The sequence below is a fragment of the Carcharodon carcharias genome, chromosome 2 (genome assembly GCF_017639515.1).
Source record: "Carcharodon carcharias isolate sCarCar2 chromosome 2, sCarCar2.pri, whole genome shotgun sequence".
Classification (NCBI taxonomy): Eukaryota; Metazoa; Chordata; class Chondrichthyes; order Lamniformes; family Lamnidae; genus Carcharodon; species Carcharodon carcharias.
Window position 1 is genome coordinate 53133758 of NC_054468.1, and position 14979 is coordinate 53148736.

The window sequence follows — 14979 nt, forward strand, 5'->3', positions numbered from 1 at the left end:
TTTGAAAAAGTGGTTCAGAAAAGGAATAAGACTACCAATAGGGTAACAGAACAAAGAGAGAGCTCCCAGGTTCTCTGATGTGGCACTGGAAGCTTTAGTCTTGGAGGTGGGTAGGAGAAGCAGTTATATTCCACAGAAGGCCAGGAGGCCCTTCGGGCACACACTGTGAAGGGAATGGGAGCAGGTAGGCACAGAAGTCCATTCAAGAAATTTGGAACTGAGGACCTAGCTGCAGTGCCACAAAATGTTCAATGACCTCACATGGGTGGCCAAGGTCAGTGAAGGTATCTTTACTTGACATCTCCTACCCACCACACCATCAATCTCACACACCGCTCAATGCACCACATCCCCATCACTCACCCATCAGCAATCACGATTCATGTCTTATACGAAGAGACTCTGATATCTCTCCCTCAATCTCATCTGTATTTCCTAATCTCTATTTTGTTTTCCACATGTGATTTAAATCTTTATTTCCCGTTTTGGATTCTGGCCAAAAAATTGGATTCCTTAGGTGACATTGGCATTACAGAAATCCAGAGTCCTAAAAATGGTGACCGATCAGTTTCTTGCCCATGGTGCCCATGCTTGGAAGGAAAGGTCCCAACGGCAGAAGCAAGAATGGGGAGATTGTGACATCACTCAGTGTTGGTCTGGGCCTTGCAGGTGCTCTTTTAAATAGTCTCAGCTCATCTCCACTAGCATTATTTAAAGTAATCAGCAAGGGACTTTGAGGTGGGCTGCTTTTGATTTTCTTTTCCTGCTGTGGATGGAGCTCTCATGAGTTGTTAGAGTCAGAAGGGAGTGTTAGCCAGTTAATCCCACGCTGTTGGTCAATTTAATCGGAATGATTTAAAATGCTCCTGTGGTTGGGTGGAGAGGTGAACTACGATTGGCATGTTCTGCATTTAAATCATTAAGGTGAGGGAAACATAATTTATGTAATGAACAAACGTTAACTCTTATAATATCAGCATGGCAACTTAATCCAGCTGCATTAACAAACCAAAGTAACCATACTTCATCACCTGCTGTGACACTGAACAATAACAATAGGGAAACATAAGTGCCAGGGGTGCAGTATTTTTAGAGAATCATGTAGAAACATATTCCACAATTTTCTGCTCATCAACAAAAAAAATATTGAGGACCACACCCACCATTTCCGAATATGTGCTTCTGGTCAGCAAGGCTCTGCACTCAGAATGCGCATTCTTAAAACCTTTGCTTTTCATCTTACGCTAATCAGGGCAAATGCAACAATACCAAAGTTTAAACAATCACAACAATTTATAGTACAGGAAAAAGGAAAATATATTTCTTTTGTTTACAGAGAACCAGGTCACTGCATGAGAATGTATGTTGCTTCTAGCAAGCATAAATAACCAAATTACAAGCTCAACTAATTATCTTAGATTTATTAGCTATTAGCGCACTCAGGATTGTCCAGCAAGTGCTGCCCAATCACAGAATTACATCTAACAATAGAATCTCTCCATGACAATGCCTCAGCCAGAGTCAAGTTTCCCAACCAATCAGCACTCATTTTCACCTGTAACATAAATTGTTGCGATCATATGAAATTTGGGATTCTTGCATTTATCCTGATCAGTGCAAGACAAAAATCTGTGGTAACATGTCTTTCATTTCAGCAATATTCAAGCTTTGTTCTTAAAACCTTCTTGAAAGCATTAATTTGCCAATTAAATATCTTAGCAAATCATTTTTCCAACGATAGTGTTTATTGAAAACTGGGAATATTTGTGAATTTCAAAGAATGTCATATCTCAAAGAGACATCAGTCTATGCATTAGAATTTAAATTTTACTACATCTAATCAATCAAATTCCCTTATGCTGCAGTACAACAAAATCAATTCTACTTCTTCAGAACTGTTCCATAGGTTACATTTTCCATGGCAAAACTATTTAATCTTTCTGAACACATTTGCAGTAAAACTTTGGATTTAGCAAGCCCTCAGCCAGCAATGCAACAACATATGTTGACAGAAAGGTTGCCATAAAGCTATAAAGTAGTTGCTATGGATCATAGTTACAACCAAATCAATGAACAGTATGTAATGGGTAGCTTTTTTACTTTGGTTGAGGAACTGGAAAATCATAGGACTGTTATACCCATTAAATTTATTTCTCACCTATAATTTTTATTTTGCTTAGCTCACGTTCAAAAACATAATAAATATATTTCAAATTTAATCATATGGGGGTGGGAGGTTCCTACCCACCTCTGAGCATAGCCTTAAAACTGCCCTATCTTTACTGGAACCAATCCTTGCCAGACAGATACATACCCATCACTAGTTACAACCAAATCAATGCACAATGTTTATTGGGAAGATTGTTTTACTTTGTTTTCAGAAGTGGAAAATAGCGTGAAAACTCATGTGCTGGGAAAAGCCTGTATTTTCTTTTTATGCAATCTCTTCCTTAAGACCAAAGTGTACTAGGGAACATTCTGAAAGAGGGTGATATGGTTTCCTGATAATTATATCATTAAGTTCCAAGAAATGTCCATGTGATCTGAGGTCGCCATTAGGATGAAAAGCTAAGAAACAAAGTAAAAATAGGAAGTTAATTGCAGTGTTGTTGGGTTTTTAAGCTTGTCTTTGTGGCAGACCAAAACACTGAGAATTTGGGTGAGAGAAAACAAGTTATGTTCTCTCCAAATGGAGAGAATGACAGTTTTTGAATAAATCCTGGTGTTGAGAATGCAGCTGAGATGGTGGGTAGAATTGTGTGCCCTCCCCTGTGGTGAGTTTGGTGGTGGAGGGGGCATTTAATCAGGCAGGAGGATGGCAGGTGGGGATCACACTGCCTTTCTACCTCTAGCCCAATTAAGTCTGTGGTGGAAAGGCTCATGGCCAACCTTCCCGCCCGACTGCCAATTGAGGCCTTTACATGGCCAATTAATGCCCCCTTAAGGATCTTATCCCACTGGTATTAACCCAGTGGCAGGCAGAGGACCACCATGTGGGGATCATGACGAGCAAACTCGTGTGCCATTCTTTATGGGATTTCTGTGGTGGGGGGGGGCCCTTTTTCAAAGGGACTCAGTGCCTGATCAAAGGAACTGGAATCAGGAAGCAGGGGGCTGGGGGTGGTGCTGAAAGTGTAAAACCATGTTGACTTCATCAGATCATACTACGATTTCCTAAGTACATTGTTAAGACTTCCTCAGTAATAGATTCAAGCGCTTTCCCAATGACTGATGTCAGGCTAACTGGCCTGTAGTTTCCTATTTTCTCTCTGCCCCTTTTCTTGAATAGCAGAGTGAAATTTCCTAACTTCCAATCTGCTGGACTTCTCTAGATTTTGGAAATTTTGGAAAATCATGTATCGGTGCATCTACTTTTCTTCCAGCTAACTTTTTAGAACTCTTGGATGTAGGTCATCAGGTCCTAGAGATTTGCTAGCTTTTAGTTCCTTAAGTTACCTTCTATTTCTAGTATGCAACTTGTGTATTCTACAGTGATGAAGTATTTGTTCAATGTCTCTGCCATTTCCTCATTCTCCACAATAATTTCTCCTGTCTCTCTTCCGAAGGGACAAATGTTTACTTTAACTACTCTCCTTTTTACATACTTCCAAAAGGTCTTATAATCTATTTTTATATACTAGGCTAGTTTACTCTCATATTCTATTTTATTCACTTCTTAGCAATTTTTAGGTCTCCCTTTCCTGGTTTCTAAAACACCCCTAATCCTGAGCCTTACCACTACTATTCTTTGCAACATTATAAGCCTCTTCTTTTCATCAGATACTCTCTTTATCTTCCTTAGTAATTCATGGACGGTTCTTTCTTGCTAAGGACTTGATTTTTAATGGAATGTATTTTTGTTCAACATTTGAATTGTTTCTTTAACTGTTTCCCACTGACATACCCAACATACCTTTTACCAATATATCTTTTAGTCTATTTAGCCAATCAGGGGGAGATGATGGCATAGTGGTAAGGTCACTAGACTAGTAATCCAGAGACCTAGACTAATGCTCTGGGGACATGGGTTCAAATCCCACCAAAGCAGCTGGTGGAATATAAAGCTAGTCTCAGTAATGGTGACCATGAAACTATCAATTGTTGTAAAGACCCATCTGGTTCACTAATGTCCTTTAAGAAAGGAAATATGCCATCCTTACCTGGTCAAGCCTACATGTGACTCCAGAACCACAGCAAAGTGGTTGGCTCTTAATTTTCCTCTAAAATGGCCTAGCAATGTCAGTTCAACGGCAATTAGGGATGGGCAACAAATGCTGGCCTTGCCAGCAACACCCATATCCCATGAAAGAAGAAAGAAAAACCTTAGTCAGCACTCCTCCCAGGCATATGTAATTGGCTTTAAGTTAAAATCTTTGTTTGGGACCGGTGTATGTCAATTTAAAACTTAGGTCACTTTTTACCCCCCCGAGGATTTTGTTTACTGAATTTTTATGAATTAGCCCAGCCTCATCGCACAATTATAGATCTAAGAGAGCTTTTTCCCTAGTTGATTCCACCAATCTTCAATACCTATCATAATCAAGTGAATATTCATACATGGCATTTTGCCTTTACCTCATTCACCTGTGCCTTGACCTTATTCACCTGTGCCTTGACTGAACAGCATAACTACTCAATTACTCAGCTACTGAACACTTGGAGCAATATAGTTGAGGTAACAAGTCAGAACAATCACACACTGGAACAACGTAAAAACACTGGGATAGTTAATTAGTTATCATCACTAAGTAATCCAAAAGAACTCAGTTGAATGAGAAGTTATACCTGTCTGCCTGAATAAATGATCCTATGGCTTTATTTAGAGGAGAATAAGGAGTTCTCCTGGACAAAATTCCTCCATCATTCAATATCACTCAAAACAAGTTAACTGGTCATTTATCTCATAAGCTCTTTATGGTATGTTGTGTTTGACAACATGACAACAGTGACTACAATTCCAAAGTAACTCCGTGACCATGAAACTCTTTAGAATCTGTAACCTGCTGGACAGAACTGATCACTTCTTGTTTTTGTTCATGATATACTCCTGTTTACTTTTGATGAAACAGCCTTCTGTGCACTTAATAGTGCAATTTCTTTTGTGCTGTGGTGTAAACAGTTCAAATCCTTTTACTTACATCTTATGGGAGCATTCATGTAGCAAGAAAGTGCTTTTGCCTTCTGTTATTCATTAAAAATGCGTGCAATTTTGCAAAAGAAAAATGGAAACATATCAAAAATGAAAAGCTTGCTGACCATTATTTGCCTTCCCACAATTACGTATATTTTCTGGCTGTGAGAAAATAAATGTGATTCGAAAATCCCGACACCAAAACTAAACAAATACTTTGTGGAAGATTCACTTCAATCAGCTTCATTAAAGGCTGGGCTGCATTCAGCCTTGTGCAAGGGTTCTAACATTGAATTTCAGAAGGCCTTACTTGATAAATTAGCATAATCATGGCCATCACCAATTATTTATACAGAAAGTCAACATACAAAATGTCTCATGGCGCTTATGTTACAGAGGAATGGAATACCAAGCCAGTAATAATATGCAAATTTAAGAAGGGTGATTGAAGGTCAGGAAAAGATGGTCTTTAAAAAGGTTTTTAAAAGAAGAGAAAGAAGTGAGGTAGCGGGGTTTAGGGAGGGATTTCCAGGGAACAGGGAAAAGGTAACTAAAAACTCTGCTATCAAAATTGGAATAACGAACTGCTTTGGAAACCAGAGTGGGAGATAAAACTGTAAAGAAAGAAAATTAAGTCTGAAGAAGGTTGCAAAGATAGAGTGGAGTGAGGATATGGAGAGATTTGAAGATAAAGAGCAGGGGCTGGATTTTTGTGCTGGGATCTGGAAATGCGAGTCAAGCCATCTCCCTAGTTTCAAACTCGGGCCTATCATCTTTTGCCACACCGGCCATACTTTTGTCGCCTAGAGACAGGGGCAGACAGGATTCTGGTATTCTGAGTCCAGAGGCAGTGTTGGAAGAGTGTGGGTGTTGAAGTGGGCTGGTTAGAAGGTCCACTTTGTTTCACTAGGGCATCAGTCCAGCTCTTCAACACAGTTCTTCTCAACCATACCTCTCACCCCACCCACCTCCATGGCCCTTTGTGCCCCCTCATGTGCCCACACTAGGACATGCTTCCTCATTCTCCTATTGCCCTCCATGCCCTCTCATACGCCCCATGTCCCTCAATGACCCTCCCATCCATCCTCCATAGCTGCTCACCCAGTATCCATTTTGGGCAAACCTCAGGATATCCTTGAAATAGACATCAAAAAATATAAACTTCTAACAATCTAACAGAGTTGTCATATTCAAAGACACTTCATAGCAAAAAAAACTCTCATCCATAAAACCCATTCAAAAATGCAAATCCCTCATGTGCTCAATCGGTTGTAAAACAAACACTTAACCACTTGCAAAATCAAAGACAGATAATCCTTTAGCAATCTCTTAAGACTATCAATCAAAATGTGAACACAGCTGCCTACTAAGATAAGTGGTTCCTCAACTTTTGAAGCCCAGCCAACTTTCATAATAACCCAAATATCAAAACAAATCTTGGGAAATGTCAACAATGGAGTCCATTGAAACTGAAAAACCAGGTGGCATTTTTACAAAGTTGCATTTAACATTTACCTGTCAGAATATTCCAAACTCCTCAGTAGGTTTCTTCAGTGATCAAGAACTCTCAAACCTAGAGGAGTTTTTTTTAGGGCTTCCAAAACCCACACCAGCATGCGAAAATAGTGTGGTGAAGCAAATTCAAATTTTCTGTGTTCCTCACAATGGAGACTCCAACCTCAGAAGAGGTGCATATGGGGTTTGCACTCACGGCCTTCGCAACTCACAAAAATGCCACACAGAAATAGTGCGGGGTTGGGAAGGCATTGCAAATTGGAACAGTCTCCAAAAGAAACAAAAATCCAGTCCAAGGATTTTAAACTGAATACGCCAGGAGACAGAGCATTATATATATAATAAAGACCTTGGAGGAGTGCAATGTGCTGCAGTCGCTTTGATGTGTTTACTTCACATTTAACCCAGTCTGAAATATAGTCTTAGTAAACTTTTGAAAATACAGATCTAGTCACTAGGAGGAAAGTCTTTCTGTAAGTCCCAAGGCACTGCTTACTGTTTGTTTCCAAGTTGGTTGAAATAAAATTGTCTGAAGTCAAGTGCAAATCAATTTTGAGTCTAGCATTAATTATCAGGCTGTCAAGTTAAAGCTAACCATGTACTATTATGACAAAGATCTGTAAAGTTGGACTCAAATGAACTTGAGTGGACTCAAATTCATAAATGGAAGTTAGAATCACAAAATGTAAGTACTTTGGCTCAACATTTTCATTTTAGATTTCAAATGGATTCCAGATAAACTTTATTTCAGAAAATATTTTGGTGAACAGTATTTGAGTAATTTAAAACATTACTAATTGACAGAGATTGAGTGCTATGATTAGTCAAGAACTTAATAATGATTGATCATGTGAATATCATGATGGTAGATGAACCTTGGTCTTTTTTCATCTACAAATCCTTATGTTCTTTTTTGAATATCTTAAAACATAAACACTTCATGGTAGATTAACTATTCTTCTTGATTTATAATAGTAGCTCAAGCATTCATGTGCAGGAGTATAACAAATACTCAAATATGACTCAATTTAAAAAGGGGTTAAGATGAACTAGAACATCAAAATATATTTAACATATGGGACATTCACATCTATCATAATTCAAATGTGAATTAAAGATGATTAAACGTAGCATCAGAAGGCAGGCACAAATGGCAACCAAAATTAAAAGCTGACTTAGTTGTGTCAGAAAGACCCAAATCTGGTCCCATTTGTATCACTTCAGCATATCTAGCTGGGCAAATTAGGTGTCTATGCTCCCCGGTAATAATAATTTAAGAATGCAATCGATCCCTTGGCAAGAATGGACATGCAGCTAATCTTTTTAATCTAGTATATAATTTCATCCTTGCAAATATTTGAATTCCTGGCCTGCCAAATCTGAAAAATAAATTGAAAGGGTCATCTCTAGCTAAAGGCAGATTATATTTCTAGCTTAGTTCCAGCTTGGATTTTGTTTGTGGGGCAGCTCACTGACAGAAGATAGCCATAGTAAATGATGGTAGGTTAGGTCTGCACTGTAAGTAGAGAGAAAGCTAACTTAATCATTTGCCACATGGAATGCAGGCAGGGCTTAATCTCAGTTTGGATTTCACAAGGGAAAAGAAACGGGAAGATTATCTAGTTTGAAGTGAGTGGAAAAATCTAGAGTCTTAAAGCAAAAGAAAACAATCCACAGATTAGCTTGAAAGTATTGAGAAAGTAACCAGAACAAGGAACTGAGGCATCCATAATCAAGAGATGGGAAAATAACGTCTTACCTCTGAGAATAGCTGGAACTGCAGAGTAAATTCCAGAGGACTGTGGCATACTTCTGGGTGGTCCTGACGGAAGTTAATAACTCTTACGATATCATAAAGTATGAAAATTCTTGGGGGAAGCAAGAAGTAAACCTACGAGCATAGCATGTATGGGTATAAGCTATAGTGTTATCTTAAGGATAAGGATAGTTGTTTTGATTAATTTGTTCTATATACAATAAAGTTTTTGCTTTGTTTAAAAAGATGAAATCTTGTAGCATAATTCCATTGGTTAAAACAAGATATTTGGATTTCTCTTTAAATATTAATGCCCCTAACAGGATCATAACAGTTTATTTTTAAAAATCCATCCCTTGTATTGTATTTTCGAAAGTAGAATATAGGACAATGCACAAGGGATGTGACAACACCCTCATCTGGCAATTAGCTTTGAGCGGACATTTAAGAGCCAAAGAGAAGATAAAGCCTTTCCAGCATGACTATATTTGTTATGAAGGATTTCCAGGTTCATATTAAAATATCTAGGTAACTTTACTCAATGCCACTGGGTTGCACAAAAATTATTTTTATAGAGATCAAAGTAAATTTACAACCAGCATTTTCACTTATTCAATCACCATAAATCAGGGACTTGCAAATGATGCAAACTACGTAGCATAAAACAGCCAATCGTCAACATATCATGGATGATTGATAACATGGATAAGCATGTGAATACGAGTGAGAGGGAGAGTGAGCGGACGGGCCCGAGAGGGGCAAGCAAGACGAGAGAGGGTGGGCGAGATGCGAGAGAGTGTGATGGTGCCTTTTTTTTTGTCCGAGATAGATAATGAGAGAGAAAACAGGCAAAGGGATGTTGAATAGGTATACTCAACATTCAAATTTCAGAATAAGTTGGCATAGTGGATTACCAACAAAAAAATCCTGAAAGGGATGGTAATTCGGCAAAGATTTTGTTCGCTGTAAGCTAAAGTGAGGGAATTCTTTTCAATTGGCTGTACAAAATGGATTAGTGCAGAAAGCACTCTCCTTTTATGGAAAATAAAATCATTTCAAATACTCAAATATTTTATGCAGTGGTTTAGAAACATCACTACATTCACGTGTTCTTCAAGTTAATAAAACTCTACTGGAAATGCAGCTATTGGCATCTTAGAAATGCCACAGGCTAATAAAACCCTCCCAAACTACCCTCTGCAATCTAATGTATTTCATAAGAAAAAGAGAGTAAAGTAATGAAGTGGAATGACCTTTTCTGGAAATGTCTGTACGCATATTAAATGGTAATCATGTATCTTCACAGCCAAGGGCAAGTGGATTTGTGTTCAAAATTTCTATGGAGTCACATAAAATACCTTTGACAGTAACAGAACTTTTACATTTACAGAACTGAAATGACAACTTCAGGTTTCTCTTAATTGTGTCCATTGCATTGTAGAGATTTAACTCCATCATAATGCAAAAACTTCAAGAAAATAGGTGCTTGCATACAATTAGATTGAAAACATGTAGAATTTTATACAGAAAATCAAAATCCATAAAGCAACAGATGATTGCAAAAATACAGTTTGATATGGTTGTCATACTTCCACTAATCCTGAAAGAAAGCAATTTAAAACATCTGAACTAGTAATTTGGAAATGGAATGCATGCTTCTGGTTACAGCATGGCTACATGTTGGAACAGGGGACCTTGAGCAGACCAGTGCACTGAACTACTGTATAGCCTTGTGATTTAAGCCACTTATAGCCCCACTGAATCTGCACACTTGTACTGTATAGATGCAATAAAAAGTCAGCAACTGACAGTCCATTTGTGCTCTGTGTAACTCAGTAGAGTGTGACAAGTAATAAATACAAAACACTGCCACAAATATGTGAATTTTAAAGCACAGATGCCGACTATTGAAGAGATCAAAAGCAGTCCTTTAACATTCATTTTGTGCATTGCAAAATAGACAGATTTAACACAAAGCTCAAGGATAATTGAAACATTACAATGTTTCGCATTGCATTTATTTGTTACACTGTATTTTGTAGTAATTACACTGTACTTTTGCTTCATATTTCAATAGTATGTAATTGTAAGTAAGTTAGTTGTTCCAGTCTATTAAAACTGATCAGAGTTTTCATATCTGTCATTCTAAAGAGAACACCATGATTTGCATGAAAATATTCTTAAATCCAGTCTATGTCAATCCTTTTGCAGCTTGCAAAGCTAAAGTTAATATATAACTTCTGGTTCACTGTGAAAGAATCTGCTATGAAACTACAGTATTAACAGAAAACAATTCTATAAAAGCTCAAAACTGTAAACCATCTAACAGCTTATTCTAAATTTCCCAACTTAACAAATAAAATTTAAGAGTACGTAGAGTAAACTTATATTATCCAGAAGCCAATTTTGGGAAACTTACAATTCATGAGGCAAAATCTACGTAAAGAAAATTTCACACTGTAAATAAACTACGTACATACACATTGAATGAATTACAATTTAAAATAAAATTTTGGCAAATGAATAACAGAATTCATAAGTCAGAGGATTCAGATAAGCTGCAAATTTGTCCAAATAAACATTGGGAAGGCTGTGTGAAAATTAGTGCCCTCCCCTGTGGTGAGCTTGCTGGCAAGGTGGCACTTAATGCATGAGGGTGGCAGCTAGGGACCCCATCACCTTACTGTCTCCACCCCGATTAAATCCATGGCAGGAAGGCCACGCTGTCATTGGAGGCCCTTAAGTGGGCAATTAATGTGGGAGGTCTGCTTGCAGGCTCCCAGAGGGGCCCCTCATTCAAAGGGGTGTGCGAAGAGATAGGAGGCTACGCCTAATTGAGATGGAGACCAAGTGAGCAGCAAATTATGTTCACTTGGGAATTTGGTGCATGGGGGAAAGAGTTGTAGTACACAGAGGAATTAAGAAGGTAATTAAATGAAGTTAGAGTCATAGAGTTATGTAGCACAGGAATAGGCCCTTCAGCTCATCGTGTCCATGCCAGCCATCAAGCACCTATCTATTCTAATCCCATTTTCCAGCACTTGGCCCATAGCCCTGTATGCTATGGCCTTTCAAGTGCTCATCTAAATACTTCTTAAATGTTGTGAGAGGTTCCTGCCTCTACCACCCCCTCAGGCAATATGTTCCAGATGCCAACCACCCTGTGGTGAAGAAAGCTTTCCTCAAATTCACTCTAAACCTCCTACCCTTTACCTTAAATCTATGCCCCCTGATGATTGACACCTCTGCTAAGGGGAAAACTTTCTTCCTATTTATGCCTCTCATAATTTTGTATACCTCTATCAGGTCCCCTTCAGCCTTCTCTGCTCTATGGCAAGACAAGTATAATGTCGCAGCTGCGGAATGTGGGAGCTTTTGGATGCCAAGGTGATCTATGACAAACACATTTGCAGAAAGTGTATGCAGCTAGAGGAATTCCAGATAAGGATTATTGATCTGGAAACTGAACAGTAGATACTGAGCAACATAAGGGAGGAGCAGAAATGCCTGGACATTTCGTTCCAGAAGACAGTCACACTTCTTAGAATAGGGTCATCTGTTTTGGTCAGCAGTGAGGAACAGGAGGATGTGACCATAAGTGAGGCAAGTAAGGAGACCGAACAAGTAACAGTGGAAGTGCCTCTGGCTTTGTAATTGTCAAAAAGGTTTAAAGTGCTCACAACCTCTGGACAAAAGCGAGTTCTTCAAGGTGGCTGAGCAGGCTGATCATAGCACCATGGTACATGAAGCTGTTCAAGCAGGGGAAGCAAATATGAATGTAGTGGCAGTAGGGGACAATATAATGAGGGGGATTGACACTGACTTGCAACAAAATGTGAGGCATCCAGAAGGTGGTGTTGCCTGCTTGGTGCCAGTGTTTGGGAGGTCTGCTCAGGACTAGGAAGGAAGTTGCAGTGGGAGAGGGAGGATCCAGTTGCCGTGGTCTATTTAGGTACCAATGACATAGGTAGGACAAGGAGAGAGGTTCTGTATAGTGAGTATGAGGACCTAGGTACCAAATTAAGAAGCAGAACCTTAAAGATAATAATCTCTGGATTATTACCTGAGCCACATGCAAATCGGCATAGGGCAAATAAGATTAGAGAGATGAATGAATGGCCCAAAGACGGGTGTGGGAGAAGCAGGTTCCAGTTTGTGGGGCAAAGACACCACTACTGGGGAACGTGGGAGCTAGACCCTTGGAACAGTCTACACCTGAACTATGCTGGGACCAGTGTTCTAGCGAACCGCATAATTAGGCAAGTAAAGAGTGCTTTAAACTAAACAAGAGCGGTGAGGGATCAAGCTTGGGCAAAGGTAGCAAATCAAGGGGCTGAGTCAAGCGAGGACAGCAAAATAGTAATATGGGAAATGAGGTTTAGAGAATGGCAGGAAGGGAGAGAGAGAAAAAACCTAAGAATACATCAACAGTCAAGACTAGGTGTCACAAAGATAACGAAAAGACAAAACTAAAGGCTTTGTATCAGATAGCAGTTAATGAATTGATAGTGCATATTGAGGTATATAAACATGATCTGATAGTCATTATGTAGACATGGCTGCAGGATGACAAGGATTGGGTCCTGAATACTATGACATATCTGACATTCAAGAAGATTTGGAAGCTAGTTAGGAGTGGAGGGGTAGCACTGTTCATCAAAGAGGGCATTGGTGCAATAGTTAGAAATGACCTTGGTTTAGGAGATCAGGATGTTGAATCGATTTGGGTGGAGATGAGGAATAGTACGGAAAGAAGTCATTAGTGGGAATGGTCTACAATGTAGGACAAAACATACAAGAAGAAATATTGAGTGCTTGTGATAAAGGGACAGCAATAATCATAAAAACTGGAAAAATCAGATTGGCAGTAGTAGCCTAGATGAGAAGTTCATCGAATGCTTTCCACATAGTTTCTTGGAGCAGCACATTCTGAAACCAACCAGGGACCAAGTTATATTAGACTTGGTGTTACATAATGTGACAGGATTAACTAATCACCTCAGAGTAAAGGCACCCATAAGTAACAGTGACCCACCATCCTTGGTTAACTAAAGAAATTAGGGAAAGTATCAAACTTAAGGGAAATGTATATGACTGCGCAAAGGTGAATGGCAGGTCAGACAATTGGTCAGATTATGAAGAACGGCAAAGAATGACTAAAAGGTTAATCAGGAGAAAGAAACTAGAGTATGATAGGAAGCTAGCTAGAAATGTAAAAACAGATAGCAAGAGTTTCTACAGGTATTTAAAAAGGAAAAGAGTAAATAAACTGAGTGTTGGTCCTCCAGAGAGTGAGGATAGGGAGTTAACAGTAGATAACAAGGAAATGGCAGATGAAATTAACAAATATTTTGCTTCTGTCTTCACAATAGAAGATACAAAAAACATTCCAGTAATAGCTGTAATTCGGGAGATGGAAGGGAGTGTGGAACGTGGTGAAATTACAACCACTAGGGAAGTGGTACTGAGCAAACTGATGGAGCTGCAGACTGACAAGTGTCCAGGTCCTGATGGACTTCATCCTAGGGTCTTAAAAGAGATGGCTAATAAGGTGGTAGATGCTTTGGTGCTAATTTTCCAAAATTCGCTAGTTTCTGGAAAGGTTCCATTGGATTGGAAAGTAGCAAATATAACCCCTCAATTCAAGAAGTGAGGGAAGCAGAAAACAGGAAACTATAGGCCAGTTAGCTTGAAATTTGTCATGGGGAAGGTGTTAGAATCTATCATTGAGGAAGTTATACCTGGGCACTCAGAGAAAATCAACGTAATTGGGAAGAGTCAGCATGGTTTTGTGAAAGGGAAATCATGTTTAACCAATTTATGAAAGTTCTTTGAAGTAACATGCGCTGTGGATAAAGGGGAGCCTGTAGACATACTGTACTTGGATCTCCAGAAAACATTTAATAAGGTACTACATCAAAGATTATTGCAGGAATAAAAGCTCATTGTGTAAGAAGTAACATATTAGCATGGATAGAAGATTGGCTGGCTGGCAGAAAACAGAAAGCATGCACAAATAAGTCTTTTTCCGATTGGCAGGAAGTGACAAGTGGAGTCCCACAGGGATCTGGGATGGGGCCTCAACTTTTTACAATTTATGACAATGGCTCAGATGAGGGGATCAAAGGCATGATAGCTAAATTTGCAGATGACACAAATAGAAGTAGGAAAATATGATGTGAAGAGTTCATAACGAGATTGCCCACAGACATAGATTGAGTGAGTGGACAAAAATCTGGCAGATGGAGTATAATGTTGGAATATGTGAAGGTGTTCACTTTGGCAAGAAGAACAAAAAAACAAAGTATTATTTAAATGGAGAATGACTGCAGAATTCTGAGGTGCAGAGGGATCCAGGTGTTCTAGTGCATGAGTGACAAAAAGTTAGTATGCAGGTACAGCAAGTAATCAAGAAGGCTAATGGAATGCTATCCTTTAATTATGAGAGGAATTGAACATAAAAGCAAGGATGTTATGCTTCAGGTATACAGGGCATTGGTGAGACCACATCTTGAATACTGTGTGCTGTTTTGGTCTCCTTATTTAAGGATGCAAATGTGTTGGAGGCAGTTCAGAG

The 14979-nt window shown here is 39.0% G+C and overlaps 1 protein-coding gene across 3 annotated transcripts in view; it reads right to left on the minus strand.

The window, feature by feature from the left end:
* LOC121290443 (inactive N-acetylated-alpha-linked acidic dipeptidase-like protein 2) overlaps positions 1 to 14979 on the minus strand; it is a 999957-nt gene that overhangs the window by 816183 nt on the left and 168795 nt on the right. The window lies entirely within an intron of this gene.